Genomic DNA, 13,894 nt, shown 5'->3' with positions numbered 1-13,894 from the left:
TGAGAAGCAATTGTCAACATGGTAACAGCATGAATGGCTACATTATATCATTTTGCAAGAGGATCAGTTATCGATGAAGCCAATATGAAAGTTTGGATTCACTTTGCTTTCAAATGATGCTGTCAAAAGACTTAATAAGATTTTATCCTATCAACACAGAGGCTCACCAGAATGACTGCTGAGCTGTTGTCAAAGATACATTATTAAGTTATAGCCTTAGTTACATTGTCTATACCAGTGGTTTGCAATTTTTTTACATTATTGAGCCACTCACATTTCACACAATATAGTTTAGTAATACACAATGCCTTCATGCACTATAACAAACAAGCAATACAAAAAATTGCTGCACAGGTCCACAGTGCACAGTGCGTAACCGAAATAAAAAGGCAGACCTATCTAATCTTAAAATTGTTTACAGATGTTTCAATGAGAGGTAACTACAGATGTGATAAACCTACAGTATTTTTAGATGTAACTGTTAAGGCTGGCAGCAAATGACTACTGCATGCAGGCGCTGCATCATGGGAAACGAGTGTCTTCAGAATAAAAGCGAAGAAGTGGATGCTCGGTCGACTTCAAATTATACTGTAAATGTGACTTCTTTTTTTTCCCTTTTTTTGTTTTCATGCCAATATTGCCAATATTACAGTCAAAAATTATGTCTTTTTTTTTAATAAAACTAACTTCTGTCAACTCCAAAATGATGCCAATGTCAAAATCAAATGTCCTCTTACATATTACATATCATGCCAATTCAGGATTTCTTGTTTGACCACAGAAAAACAAAAGCAAAACTCAATACAACAGTGGTGCACTTCTTTCAACATGATACAAAGATGACTCTTTAATTTATGTGAATACATCAGCTAGCATATTATACAAACCCCTATGGTAATATTGCTGCTTTTAATTCCTGCTGGGATCAGATGGAGCTAAAGTTGTCCTAATTAGACATTGTTTCAGCTGATTGCTCTGATCGAAACTGTTTCACATGTGTACAATCACATGTGTATGCGGTCTCATGATCACGAGTTTAAAAGTAAAAAAGTGATGATGGATATGTAATACGATGCGTATGGAGTATGTCAAAAACATAGCTGACATTAACAAACTCAACACTGCTGCATTAATGAAAAAAAAGTTTTCCTCTCGCCAAACTATTCCTGACACTGCTGCAGAAAGTTTGAAAGCTATCAAAGTTTGAGGGTAAATAAATAGATCACTTTTTATAGTTTTTTTTTATAGATTTACTGATCGTTTTAAGTTTAAAGGGAACGAAGCCACACAGGCAGTCAGTGTTCTTTTGCTTTGGTAGCAAGTTAATAAACGTGTTATTTATGTGACTTCAGTCTTTTGTAGGGTCTTCTCTGTCAATTGTTATTTCCCTCACTCTCACATTGTCTCTGACACACACACACACACACACACACACACACACACACACACACACACACACACACACACACACACACACACACACACACACACACACACAGCTGTCTATGAATCCCTGGAGACCAATTTGCTCCTGCAGCTGGCATACTGTAGGTGGTACAGGCCATGGGGCATTCACCCATTTACCAAAGTAATGAGGCTTACTACTATTCATGGGTCTCTTCCTCCTCCGCTTTAAAAAAAAAGATGAAGCTGAATGCTCCTCCATTTTCTCCCACACACAGTGAAGTAAAGTTTTCTTTGTTGACTTTGGCTAAACCTTAGTCAGAGTTTCTATAGCGGACTGAGGTGAAATTTAGCACAATGAGCTAAAGGAACAGTTCACCAAATGGGGCTGTTGTAGGGCAAGAACAATAACACGGCTGCAGTCCCGGTCACCGCAGGAGCACATAAGTATGTAACAAAATAGCCCTATAGAAAAAAGTTTGACAAAAGCAAGGAAAGCAGGGGAATAAAATCATACCAAAACTTCACCTTGGTATCATCCTACTAGTGTACAAATCCTGCTAGCAACACCTAGTGTTTTTTTTCCATAGCAACAGCAACTGACAGTGAACAGAGATCGTTCACTGTTTGAACTGATAACAAGACTCGCTTGTATCCATTTTGCAGAGGCCTCCTCCTGTGCAACTATTAATGGGCCCTCGACATAAGTGGAGGTGGTGAGAAACTTTTAAAGGTCGTAGTGCACTGCAATGAAATATACTGACATTTAAACTAGTGAAAGTATTCCTCAGCTAACAAGATTATTGGTTGACAGGAGAACAAAAAAATTGACTGGATAATAATTAAGAGGTGGAGACAAGGCATGATGAGGGAATTAGAAAGGATAATTGTCTTCCTGCTTGAGCTTTGAATCAGAGCTTTTTTTTTTTTTTTTTTTTTTTACCTCAGAACAAGATATAAGTCTTTGGAAACTCAAGTTTAATTTTCTCCCAACAGGAAGATTTAGGGTACAAAAGGGTGGAACATAAAAGGACTGCAAATAAAAAGAGCACAATTGGCATTTAAAAATCACAATATAAAAAGACAGTGAACTCAACAGCAAACTTGTGGGCAGATCTCGTATCTCACACAATGCCCCTATAAGTGAAGGAATGACACAAATCTAGGCCCCATTATGGAAAATACCAACCCACATCCTGCTCCTTGTGTTCAGGAGACCAATAGGCATCAGCACAAATTTATGTCTGCAGCTATTAATCTTAATAGTGGACAGAAAAGAAAGCAGTGGTAGGAGTTGAAACTTACGCTGAAGTCAGGAAGAATGTATTATTGAGTAGGAGCATGTCGAGACAGCTGAGAGGGAAAAGGGACTGGAAGATTCGAGCAGAGAAATGAAAGCAGCTTGCGGTCCCACCGGAGACTCTCAGCAGCAGTCTAAGGTCTAAATCTGAATTACAGTGCAACACTTTGTTTACTTAGTAGAACTCACCCTGCTACGAGAGGAATGGTAGATGAGGGCAGAGCAACCTTTGTGGATTTGTAAGTCACATGGAGATGAGTCTGGAGACTTGTGGACGGGTCCGGAAAGGGCAACCAGTGACTCAGTCTGAAGAAGAAAAAAAAAAGAATACAAGTAGGAGTCAGAAAATATGAAAATTATACAGCAAGTTATAATTTTGTCTGGCAGAGGCAAGGTTATTGCAATCCCAGCTTTGTAGGTAGTCATACAATTTACCATGCACTGTATTCGACTTCTGTTTATAAAGTTAAGCTTAGTGTTTGCTGATCCGGGTTTTCTATTAGCCTTGTACATGACTGGCGAGAGTTGTAACTTAGGTACATTTTAGGGAATACAGTAAGTATAATTCTGCTCTATATGCTTGTTCAGAGAACACTGAAGGGCAATGCAGTGGTTCATTTTTATTGCATCTTGTCCTGTTCACATCTTCTTGTCACTGTTCATTGGTTATTATGTCAAACTTGTAACAGGGCTTATTGAACTACTAGTACTTGAGCGAATAATTATGCAGTCTAACACTGTGCTGAAATGTCTGTGGCATATAACACAACTGTCAGTGATACAACAAAATATTACACATAATTAAATGCAAATGTGCTGCTAACTTTCATCCACTCCCCAGACTCAGACTGAGCCTTGTCTCATCCGAATCCCAACCACACATTGCACACTGCAGTACCACTCCTGTCCCACGGCAATCCCACAGGTCCTAGGATTCTGATTTAATGTCAGCCTAATGTCTCCATTGTAGATTATTAAAAGTCTGATCAGCATTGATGGTGGAAGTTATGAAGACAAGCTCCTTTAAGCAAAGTCTCATGGAGCTTGTGTGGGCTAAGCTTCAAAAAGAAAAACAAAAGTGCAATGACAACACAAAGTCCCAGCACTCATTTATCAGCCCTCATTCCATCCCTGAACATGAAAGAAAGTTTCCTCCATAGTCACTCCCCATCCAAAATAACAGATAGTTACATCAGATCCTGTGAACTGGAAAATGGTCATCTGTATTCTTCTTCATCTTCTAAACCCTCTGCGCATGTTGCGAAAATGCCTGGATAAATGTCTCTTGACAAAGCAAAGTTCAAGAGAGAGCTGTGGGACTCAAAGTTCTTTTATTTTTTTCAGAATTACATTCCAGAGAGATGTTGGGCTTTTTTTTTAATTTTCTTTTAATTCAACTTCTATTTAAGAGGGAGGCTACCCCTAAAAGTAAAATTTTCCATTGGGAATTCTGAAGCATCATTTTGTCAATGGAAATTATGATGAAAAATATCCGTTGACAACCTTTCATGACAAACACAAAATTAGAAGGAAATAAAATAAAAAGATGCGTAAGAAAAACAAGTAGAAGTAAATGTTGGACATTTTTGGACAGAGAATAAAAACTAAATGATAATCTTGAAGATGAATACAAAGACAAATGACTACTAACTTTTTACTTTTAGTGTTAAACTAATTACTGCAAAGTTTAATATTTAATATTTCTATATCAAAAGGAATGAGTAGCTTGAGTTCAAGACAGAATGTCAGTCCATCTAAATCGTGCTTTGGATGTTAGCTAAAAGACATGCAACGGTATTTATGCCGTCAAAAGATTTAACATCTTTTCTCAAGCTATTCACAAACACTGATTAGTATATCAATCAACAAGTGAGTAAATCATCTTCTGATTGAGCTGTTGTATGAAGCTCAATTTTGCTGTTCATCAGTGGAGAGAAGAGGTGGTGTATTTTTTGTTTCCTAGGATGGCATGACCTACCCAGCTCTTCCTTCGATTTGCTAGTGTTCATTACCTTTGTAGGTTGGGTACATTGGGGTTTGGCATGAGGAGTGATCGGGGGTTAGAGTTAGGCCCAATCACAATTCCCTTCCCATCCCTCCTTTTTGCACTTGCCTGCATTGGGTAGGGTTTCTTGGGTTTCTTTTAGGGAACAAGGGGTAGTGTTCATCTTGCCCTCCAACTGGCCGTCCAAATGCAGTGTTTTAAAAAGCAGAATTTTTGTAATAATGTTTTATTTGCCAAAGTATTGATAGCAGAATCGTTTACATTGGAGCTTATCAATACAATGCTTAGATACCCATCCCTATCTGTCTTGTGCCTCTATCCTCACAAGAGGTTTGAGCAAGTTGTGTATGTGTTTAATGTGCTTTTCTTTATGCTCTCAATCAATTTCATCCGAGACTGCCGTGTTTGGATTACTCTTACTTTACTATCTTACAGGTAATTTCAAATGAATTAATTCAGACATCGTTATAAAACGAACAGGAAATATCGGTCTGTCTTCCTCAAACTTTAAGCACAGAGATGTCTGTGTCTTAACATAACAGTGTTTTTCCTCAGAGACACACGTCACACATTGTGACATAATGTTCTCATGTTTCATATTCATGTGGTTGTCCTCAGTGTACAAGGCCTATTGTTACTTATTATTTATACTCTCTGTTGACTGTCTATAATTAGCCATTAGCACAACACTGTATTTGTGAGCATGATCATCTGAACTTCTGCTGTGACTTTACTGCCGTACTGTAACTTGACCTCATGCAGAATCAGAGTCGGGGAGAGCATTTTCACATGGCTCTGCTGCCACTTACACAAACTCTTACACAATGTTTCACAACCTCATATTTGGTCAGACCAGCGAATAGCTAAGTACCTTTTGAAGCAACAATGCAGCAGTTTCTTTGTGCTGCAGTGCACAATTTAATTCAAAACTATACGCTTTAAAGCGACAGGGTGTTGCCTGCTGGAGTTTACTCGGGTACATTTGATGCAAAGCAATGGATCAAATTTGTCAAACATGCAATTGTTTTCTTTTAGTAATACCAGCAAATCACAGCCACACCATTTGCCCACGTCTGCAGTTCTGCAACATCGTCTGTCCCTGAACGAGGCTATTAATGCTGTTTTAACTATATTGAGCTTGCTGCCGCTTTACAGCTTGACTGTAAACTCCATAGCTTATAGTCCGACATTATGATTTATTCCATTTTTAATCCACAATTGCTGGTGAAGGAAGGGATGATATTTAACGTGGTGAAAGAAACAGACTATTTTTAACTGCAAATGAAGCTGTTCACTTCGAGTTCAAACAAAGCAATTTCTTATTGGTCAGTTTTCTGAGGCAGTGAGTCCATCTTTCTACCCATCCAAGTTTAAAGTTTAGTCAACCCTTTTTAACCACTGCAGTCCAGAGCACACACCCCTGTGCCACCTCATCTCTGCACAGCGAAGACTGAGAAACTCTTACTAAAAATAACTCAGTTCACAACCCTCAACCTTAACCTCTCTCCTCCTTGTTTTCCCCACAGCAGGATCATAATCAGTCCTGTGTTTATGATGATAGAAAGACAATACTTTAAAGGCTTGGTTTGTTTTTAGCCCTTCATCTGGGAATTGAGCGTGATGACGAAAGACTCACTAGATACAAAGTTACACAGAATATTAGTCATCTCCCCTACCTAAATAAGATGATTTTTCCCACACACCCTTTCTTTTGCTCCTCTCCTCGTCATCCATCTCTTCTTCGGCTCTCAAGGCGCCTGTGGCCCAGCAGCAGCAGCAGTTTGTGTTGCCACAAACAGAGAGCGGGCAGGAGAAACCCACCATGACAGGCAGAAAACAATGCTGAAACACCACACTAATTGGCCTGGGGCTTACAGGGAGAGTCTACTGTTTGGCAGCCTGGTATTTTGGGACGTGAGAGCAGAAGGAGGGTAGGTGGGGAAAAAAGGGGGAGTGAGGGTGAGAAGAGGAGAGGCGGAAGCAAGGAGTGTCAGTTTTGATTATGGATGAGTTGTGAGATAAATTGAGTTAGGACATGTTTTTGTGAGAAGAAAAGAATCATATGTGTACGTGTATGAGAGCATGTTTATGTTGAGTGTGGGATGTGTGTGCATACATGGCATCCATATATGTCTGCAACAAAAAAATGATTTATGAGCAATCTGTTACTTCCCGGCTCCATCACCATAACAAATGACGAGGCACACGGAGAATTCAACAAAAATATTGATTTAATCAAAAATGAACAAAAGTGTCTACAGAACGGTTCTAATCAAAGTGATTAACAAAGAAAACTTTAGAGAACTATAGCAACGTAAAAATCAAAAGGTCTGGCACAGCCTGACGTAGTGCCAAGGGAGAAGAAGTCCACAGACTGTTGGAGGTGGCGTCTTTTAAGCAACCTGGAGACAGGGGCCAGCTGCCTCCAGTTGCTCTGATGACTCCACATCCAATACAGGAACCAGTGGTGCTGGAAGACAGAAAGTGCGTCACCTCACAGGCCTCTGATTTGGACAGCGCAGCGAGTTCAAAAATGTCAAAGGGTTGTGGTCAGTGTAAACCACCACAGGGGGCGCACTTCGCCCTGTCCAACCTGCCGACCAAGGTACGTCACTGCCGCACGAGCAAACTCACACTTTGCCAAGTTTACGGTGAGGCACGCCTCAGTCAGACGGTCGAAAAGTGCTTTAATGCGCTTGATGTGGACAGACCAGGTACAACCACGACAACATCATCTAAATATACCACACACCCCTGCAAATCGCCAAGCACTTTATTCATCGATCGTTTGAAATGTTGCAGGAGCATTACGCAACCCGAAAAGGAATAGAGGAATAGAGCCCGGTTGGAGTGATGAAAGCTGCTATCGCTAGAGTTCTTTGAGATAAAGGATCCTGCCAGTAGCCTTTCAAGAGGTCAAATTTGATAATGAATTTTGCAACACTAACGTGGTTGACACAGTCATCTATTCAAGGAAGCAGGTATAAGTCTGGTTTAGTGATGGTATTGACCTTCCTAAAATCAGAACATAGCCGAGGAGTATTATCAGACTTGCGACTTGAGAAACTTGCGCAGCGAATGCAGCCGGCTTCACCTGCGCACCGTTGTGCTTCCAAGACTTGAACACAGCACAGTCTCTCCTCCAACGACCATTTTTATGGCAAAAGTTACATACCTTAATGGATTCACGGCCAGCACGATTCATCATTCCCATCCGGAAGAAAACTTTCACCCGCACGCCCAGGGAATTACATCTCCGCAGCAGGACCACTTTCTCTGCCACTGGCAAAGGCGAAGCGGGGATCCACAGCCCAACTTTTGCGTGTCAACAAATAGTCATTTTTGAACTGCTCCAGCACCACAAAGTTGCACAATTCCTCATAACTGCTCACCTCTGACGCCGAACACCACCGATTGAAATAGGTCACCAAATCGCGGGCAAATTCAAGGTACAGCTGAAATCCTTTTTTCCCAGTTCTAAAACATTGTCAATAAGCCTCAGGGACTAGTTTGTACGCCTTGAGTAGTGCAGATTTAACTTTTGCATACTCAGCACTGAAAAAACTTCCTGAGTGCATCCCGTCAGTACACACTGCAGCAACATTTTCCAATCTCCGTCCGACCATCCTCTGGAATCTGCCATGCATTCAAACAAAGTGAAAAATACATCAACCTCTTTCTCACTAAACTTCGGCACCAAGCGCAACATGCTTAGAAGGTCACCTGGTCTATCGCTGCCCCGAGCCAGCTCTTCATTCCTAAATGTGTCACTCACAATCTTACCCTCTTTGATCAGACTCAACTTTTCCATTTCCAAGTCCAATTTAGCTTTTTTCCATTTATTGCCTGATTCTTTCTAAAGCAATGACTTTGTCAAACTCTGCTTCTTGTCTTCTCTTTTCCAGCTGCAAATTTAAAACTGGCATTTGTTTCTGCAGTTAAAATTTTTAAGTTGAGACAGGGATCTTCGCAAAAAACACAGCCCCAGCCAGATTAGAGGAGCTCGGTGACGCATGTTTTCTAGTAGAAATTTCCATTTCATAGAACTTTGCTTCTAAAATAGCCTTTAATTTTCTTTTAATTTTTTATCACCAAAATTAATGTTAAAGTGATCGGCTATCCTCAATAACCGATCTCTGGAACATTCGTCTAAAAACGCCTCCGACGGAGCGTCAAGGAACTCGCTTACACCCGACATGACACCTGACCAATGGCAAATCACCGGCAAACAAAAGAAAGTAAAACAGTGACCTTACCTGTGCACAACCGAATCAAAAACGTGACTAGACAAACTGAACATCCCCCCTAACTGCCTATCAGGAGCTAAATAACTCAACCCTAGTCTTCAGGGCATACTGATGGCGGGTATTTGCGCACTGAAAAACAGTAGTGTGTCAAATAGACCAGCAAGCTGTCAACTCTGCCAGAACTATGGACAAGCTCCCGAACACAGCTCGAACCACTTTCACCCCACACGACGCAAACGAGCCAAAAAAATAACAAAAACCGAACCGGCTATTCCTGAAGGGGAGTCAGTTAAAGTATGGCTTGCACAGAAAACAATGTCTTTGGCCCGTAACATTAGAAGAAGCAAATTCGCTGAAAAAAACCCCCGACAAACAACACCGAGGCACCAAAAAACACGGAGCGAAACCACACAACTCCCCACGTTAGCCTCCAAACAGAGCGCAAAAGAAAAAAAAAGGGAACCCCAGAGCCAACATCACTCTCCTGGGGAATCCTCCACGCTCACATCAGTCCCTGTCAAACTCCGGGGGAGAGGCGCGAATTTGAACAAAACGCTCCACCTTAACTAAAGAAAAAATGCTTTACACATTACTCCAAAATGCAGCAACTTAACACTGCTACCGCAGTTTAAAGCTTAAATTGGATGAGCCCCCAATTTGTTACTGCCCGGCTCGGTGACCATAGCAAATGACGAGGCACGCGGAGGATTAAACTAAAATAATGTGTTCATTTAATCAAAAATGAACAAAAGTGCCTACAGAACGGTTCTAATGAAAGTGTTTAACAAAGAAAACATGCTGTCTTGAGAACTATAGAAACGTAAAAATCAAAACAAAGCAAAGACGGTACACAAGCCCTAGTGGAGGCCCCTGGGGCCGTAACAAATCAAAATGCGTACTAGTGAATTATTTTACAGACAACTATCTTTGATGCCAATTTCTACAATCCCATATAGTTTTTTATTCATTTATGCATGCCTTTGACACCTGCAGGAGCCTGAGAAACAAACCACTACACACCCAATCTCAGCATCAATAAGAAGTACATTATATCCTCAAAACTACATTACACCACCAGCATCCACCTGTTTAGGCTCATATAGTCACCAACTTGTATCATATCAAATTAACATAATTTGACCTCATGCTTTTAAACTCTCATCTTAGTCCTGTAAATTGCTGGGAAAACAAACTGCTCCATTAATCACAGACTAAAGGGAAAGCTGACCTTTGTGACTGAAAACCCGACAGCTTAAAAAATGAGTTATAAGAGATTGTAAGTTTAGTCGAACACTGTACCACAATAATAAACAAGAGATGTCTGAGGTCTCAAGAATGAAAGTACCTCAATGGTCTGGGATTTGTGCCAATATACTGCTCAGTCTAAAAAAGAAGCTTCTGTTCTTCACATCTCTTTCCATGATAAGTCTGTTATTTATATATAATATATATATAGTTACTGTAAAGCATCTTCTGTTGGGCTTTTTTCTAATCAGTCCCACTGAGACACCACCTGAGAGTTTGCAGGGCACAGGGATTATGAGTTGACATGAAAGTGTAATGTAACAATGACTTCCCCCACTGGTTGTGGAGATCCTAGACAACCTCTTGAATCTGTCTGAAAAAAGAGCACCAAGATTAAAACGATGGCGACCTAAGTAACCGCCATGCAGCCTTCTTTGTAATGTGTGCACTAATTGAGCAAAAATTTATATTGTAAAATATATTGTAACAAAATTTTCTTTTTTACATTGAGTGGCTTCTTTTCTTCTGTTTCTGTTTCTTCTGTTTTTGCTGACAAAAACATTTCATTGTTTTGAATGTACATCATAAAGTATCATATAGCAGTAAAGACAACAAAGCAGCCCCTCCAGGATTTCAGATTTTTTTTTTTTTTGTGATTGTTGTGATCAAAAAAGCCATTGACTTAGCATTTCATCGGAAAAGTTGACACTTTATTAATGGGATTCTATTGGAGCAAGAGGGTTTTTGGAGCCAGCCCCTAGTGGCCATCAGTGGTATTGCATATTATGGCTCTTCCACATTGGCTACAGTTTTCAGACCCAGAGACCAGGTCCATTTTCATATACAGTCTATAGCCACAATATTAGCATGTCTATTACGGTTACAATGATGACAAAGGTCCCATTCGGCTGTGGCTGAAGGTCTGATACACTTTTCTAGTAGTCATAGACCTATGTCATTGCCCCCTGAGCCTATTAGTAAGCTTAGAAGGTCTCTACGAGCCCATATTTTTGGGATAAATGTGTGATTATAACTGCCTATTTAAAAGTCTAATGAAAGGCAATAATACAAGGTGGAATATTTTCAGATTGAGGTTAGAACCTGGGGAAAAAGGAAGACTGCTTTCAAAAAAGGAATAATGTTCAGTTTCACGACTTAATTTCCTGCCATTTCTAATTTCAAAACACAAACAAAAAATACAAACACACATTACACATGCTCAGATGTAGCACACGTCCACAATCATCATGTCGGCGGATAAATTGAAAAATGTCATAATGAGAATGGATTTTCTAAAACGGAGTGTGGACTGCAGGAGAGGTTGAAATAGAATGTTAATGGACTCACTGCATGTATAGTATGTATGCGTGTCTCTCCATCCGCATGCAAATATTAATTAATTATATAAGGGACGCATTAAATACAGTATATATGTTTGCAAAACCCAAACCGCTTTGTTGGGAAATGTTGAGGTGATGATGACTTATTGCAGAAAATAATTATGCTTAATGCATGTCAGGATTGTGCCCTATACCAAAAGCATACCTCAGGTATTTTATTATACTGTTTTAACATCTCCAGCTATATTCTACTGTACTGTGCATGACCTAATCCAGGTTCCCAGCTTCTCCTGCAAATGGCATCAACTATATTAAGTCGTCTTTACCAAGACAAACAACCTTGTCACCCTTTTAAAACTTCAGTTTTTTTGTTGGGTGGGGGGGATAAAGTCAGGACATAAAGTGACTGTCAAAATCCTAAAGGTCAACATGGTTATTGTCATCAGTCTTTCAGAGGCCACACTCAGCAGCCTCCTCACAACCTTTCACATCACGGCAAGGCTTTGAAAATATATCAGCCTCTCTTATCCAATGACACATGCTAGTAAAAAAAAAAAATTGAGATCTCTGCAGAACCAGGAGTCTGGGTTGCCTTAAATCTTTGTTCTTGCTCATTCCATTAATCTGCACTTTTATAACTATCTCAAATGCCATCAAGATTTCCAACAATGTCAAGTGTTAAGAGGAAAGAGAGAGACGACTTGATTGGAGGGGAGGAGGGATTGCTTGGGCAACTAGCATCCGTTTCTCCCTTTAAAAGTCTTCCAGGATCCTTTTGGGAAGTATGAGCTAATCAATAACCTGTCAGAGAGAAAACCTTTTCACTTTTTGGCCAGCCCACCCGCAGCTGCTCAACTCAACTCAATCTAGCTCCCTCCTTGTTTTCAGCCTTTCTCTCAAACTCGTTTTATTACCTTGACTCTATTGAGTGGGCCTGCCAGCTCAAAGAAACATTGTCTCCTCTTACGCTGCTCACAGACTGTTAATAAAAGAGGGGTCGCGGTGTCAGAGATGCTCAGCAAATTGGATGGTGGAACAAAAACACACATTATAGGGTATGAAGTCACTGCTGTAAAACCAAACCTCCACTCAGCCTTTCTCAAGTGTGCCACTTCCTAGCGACTTTTGCTGCACTGCTGGCTTTTGATTCTGTGAACTGAAGACAGTTTGTCACCTTTAAATTGATTGTCTGAGCTCCTTAAAGACTGTCAGTGTTCACAGAAAATCAAACCTATAGTCCCCTTTTCAGGAAGACTTGGGTAATGCCTGAAAATTTAAGTTCATCTTCCAAAATGTACGCAAATACTTTTATAAATTTACATTGAACACTACAGTCAGGGTAAAAACATATTGTGGTTTTGATGACAGTTTCAGTTACTGAGTAAAATATACGGGGTGTGTAACTTTAAAAAAAATTATGTAAATGAAAAGTATTCTCTATGAAGTTTTATTTTTGATTGCCACCTAAGTTTAACTTCCACATTGATAATATCATTCATTTATGCTGGTTTAGGTACATTATGTGTTATTTTAGCTCAAATAATTTACATTAGTTAAGGAAGGAAATTACTCTAAAATAAGTTCAGTGAGTTTTAAATTGCTGGAATGTGAATGAATGTGTTGTGAACATTGTTTAGTGGCTGTCAGCTTTGACCAACTCGTGTGCACAAGACTGGAGGCGAGAATAGTAACTGACACCTCCGCTCACACTTATGACGACACCCTGCTAATAGGCTTTTATAACGATGTAGCTGTAACAGATATTCCTATATTCATATCTCATACATGATTAACCACATATTTTAGCCTTTAAATTAATAATTAGAATTTGTTTAAAAATTTAGAATTTTATTGCTGTTTAAATCCAGATGATCTACTAAGTCTATGAAAGCAATTTGTTGGCTTCAGATATTATAACACTCAACTGTTTAGAGAAATATGCATGTACAAGAGCCAATTACATAATATTAAATTATTAACCGTACAGGTAATACTACACATACTGTAAAAGGTGAAACTGTGCTAGATAGATGAGTGGAATATCCCTGGCAAATCCCAGACCATTGAGCTACAACCAGATGTGTGTCTGTCTGTCATAAGTTCAGACGGGAAGATGAGAAGCAGGATGTAAAGGCCCAACAATAGATTTTACTTTTCAGAGATATGTACTGAAAAAATGCTGTTATGCCATGGTTCCTTTTGACATAAAATTTGGATTTAAACTGATGCTCAACCAGAATTCACAGTTAATGTGATCTAATAAGAGCTACAAATGTTGTTTGTTAATGTGTCTAGTCAAGGGTCTTACACAGTTGATCATTTTTGACCAATGATTTTAATTTAGTTTGTGTAA

The 13,894-nt window shown here is 39.7% G+C and overlaps 1 long non-coding RNA gene across 2 annotated transcripts in view; it reads right to left on the bottom strand.

The window, feature by feature from the left end:
• LOC138634536 (uncharacterized) overlaps window positions 1-13,894 on the bottom strand; it is a 44,019-nt gene that overhangs the window by 16,301 nt on the left and 13,824 nt on the right. For both annotated transcript variants that reach the window (XR_011311989.1, XR_011311988.1), the window contains exon 2: window positions 2,894-3,010. This is a non-coding gene — a long non-coding RNA (uncharacterized lncRNA). The remainder of the gene's footprint in view (window positions 1-2,893; window positions 3,011-13,894) is intronic.

The sequence above is a fragment of the Brachyistius frenatus genome, unplaced genomic scaffold (genome assembly GCF_029030835.1).
Source record: "Brachyistius frenatus isolate BFR_SWC_R1_liver_20210118 unplaced genomic scaffold, ASM2903083v1 Contig_5, whole genome shotgun sequence".
Classification (NCBI taxonomy): Eukaryota; Metazoa; Chordata; class Actinopteri; family Embiotocidae; genus Brachyistius; species Brachyistius frenatus.
This window is presented reverse-complemented; position numbering and strand designations above follow the sequence as displayed.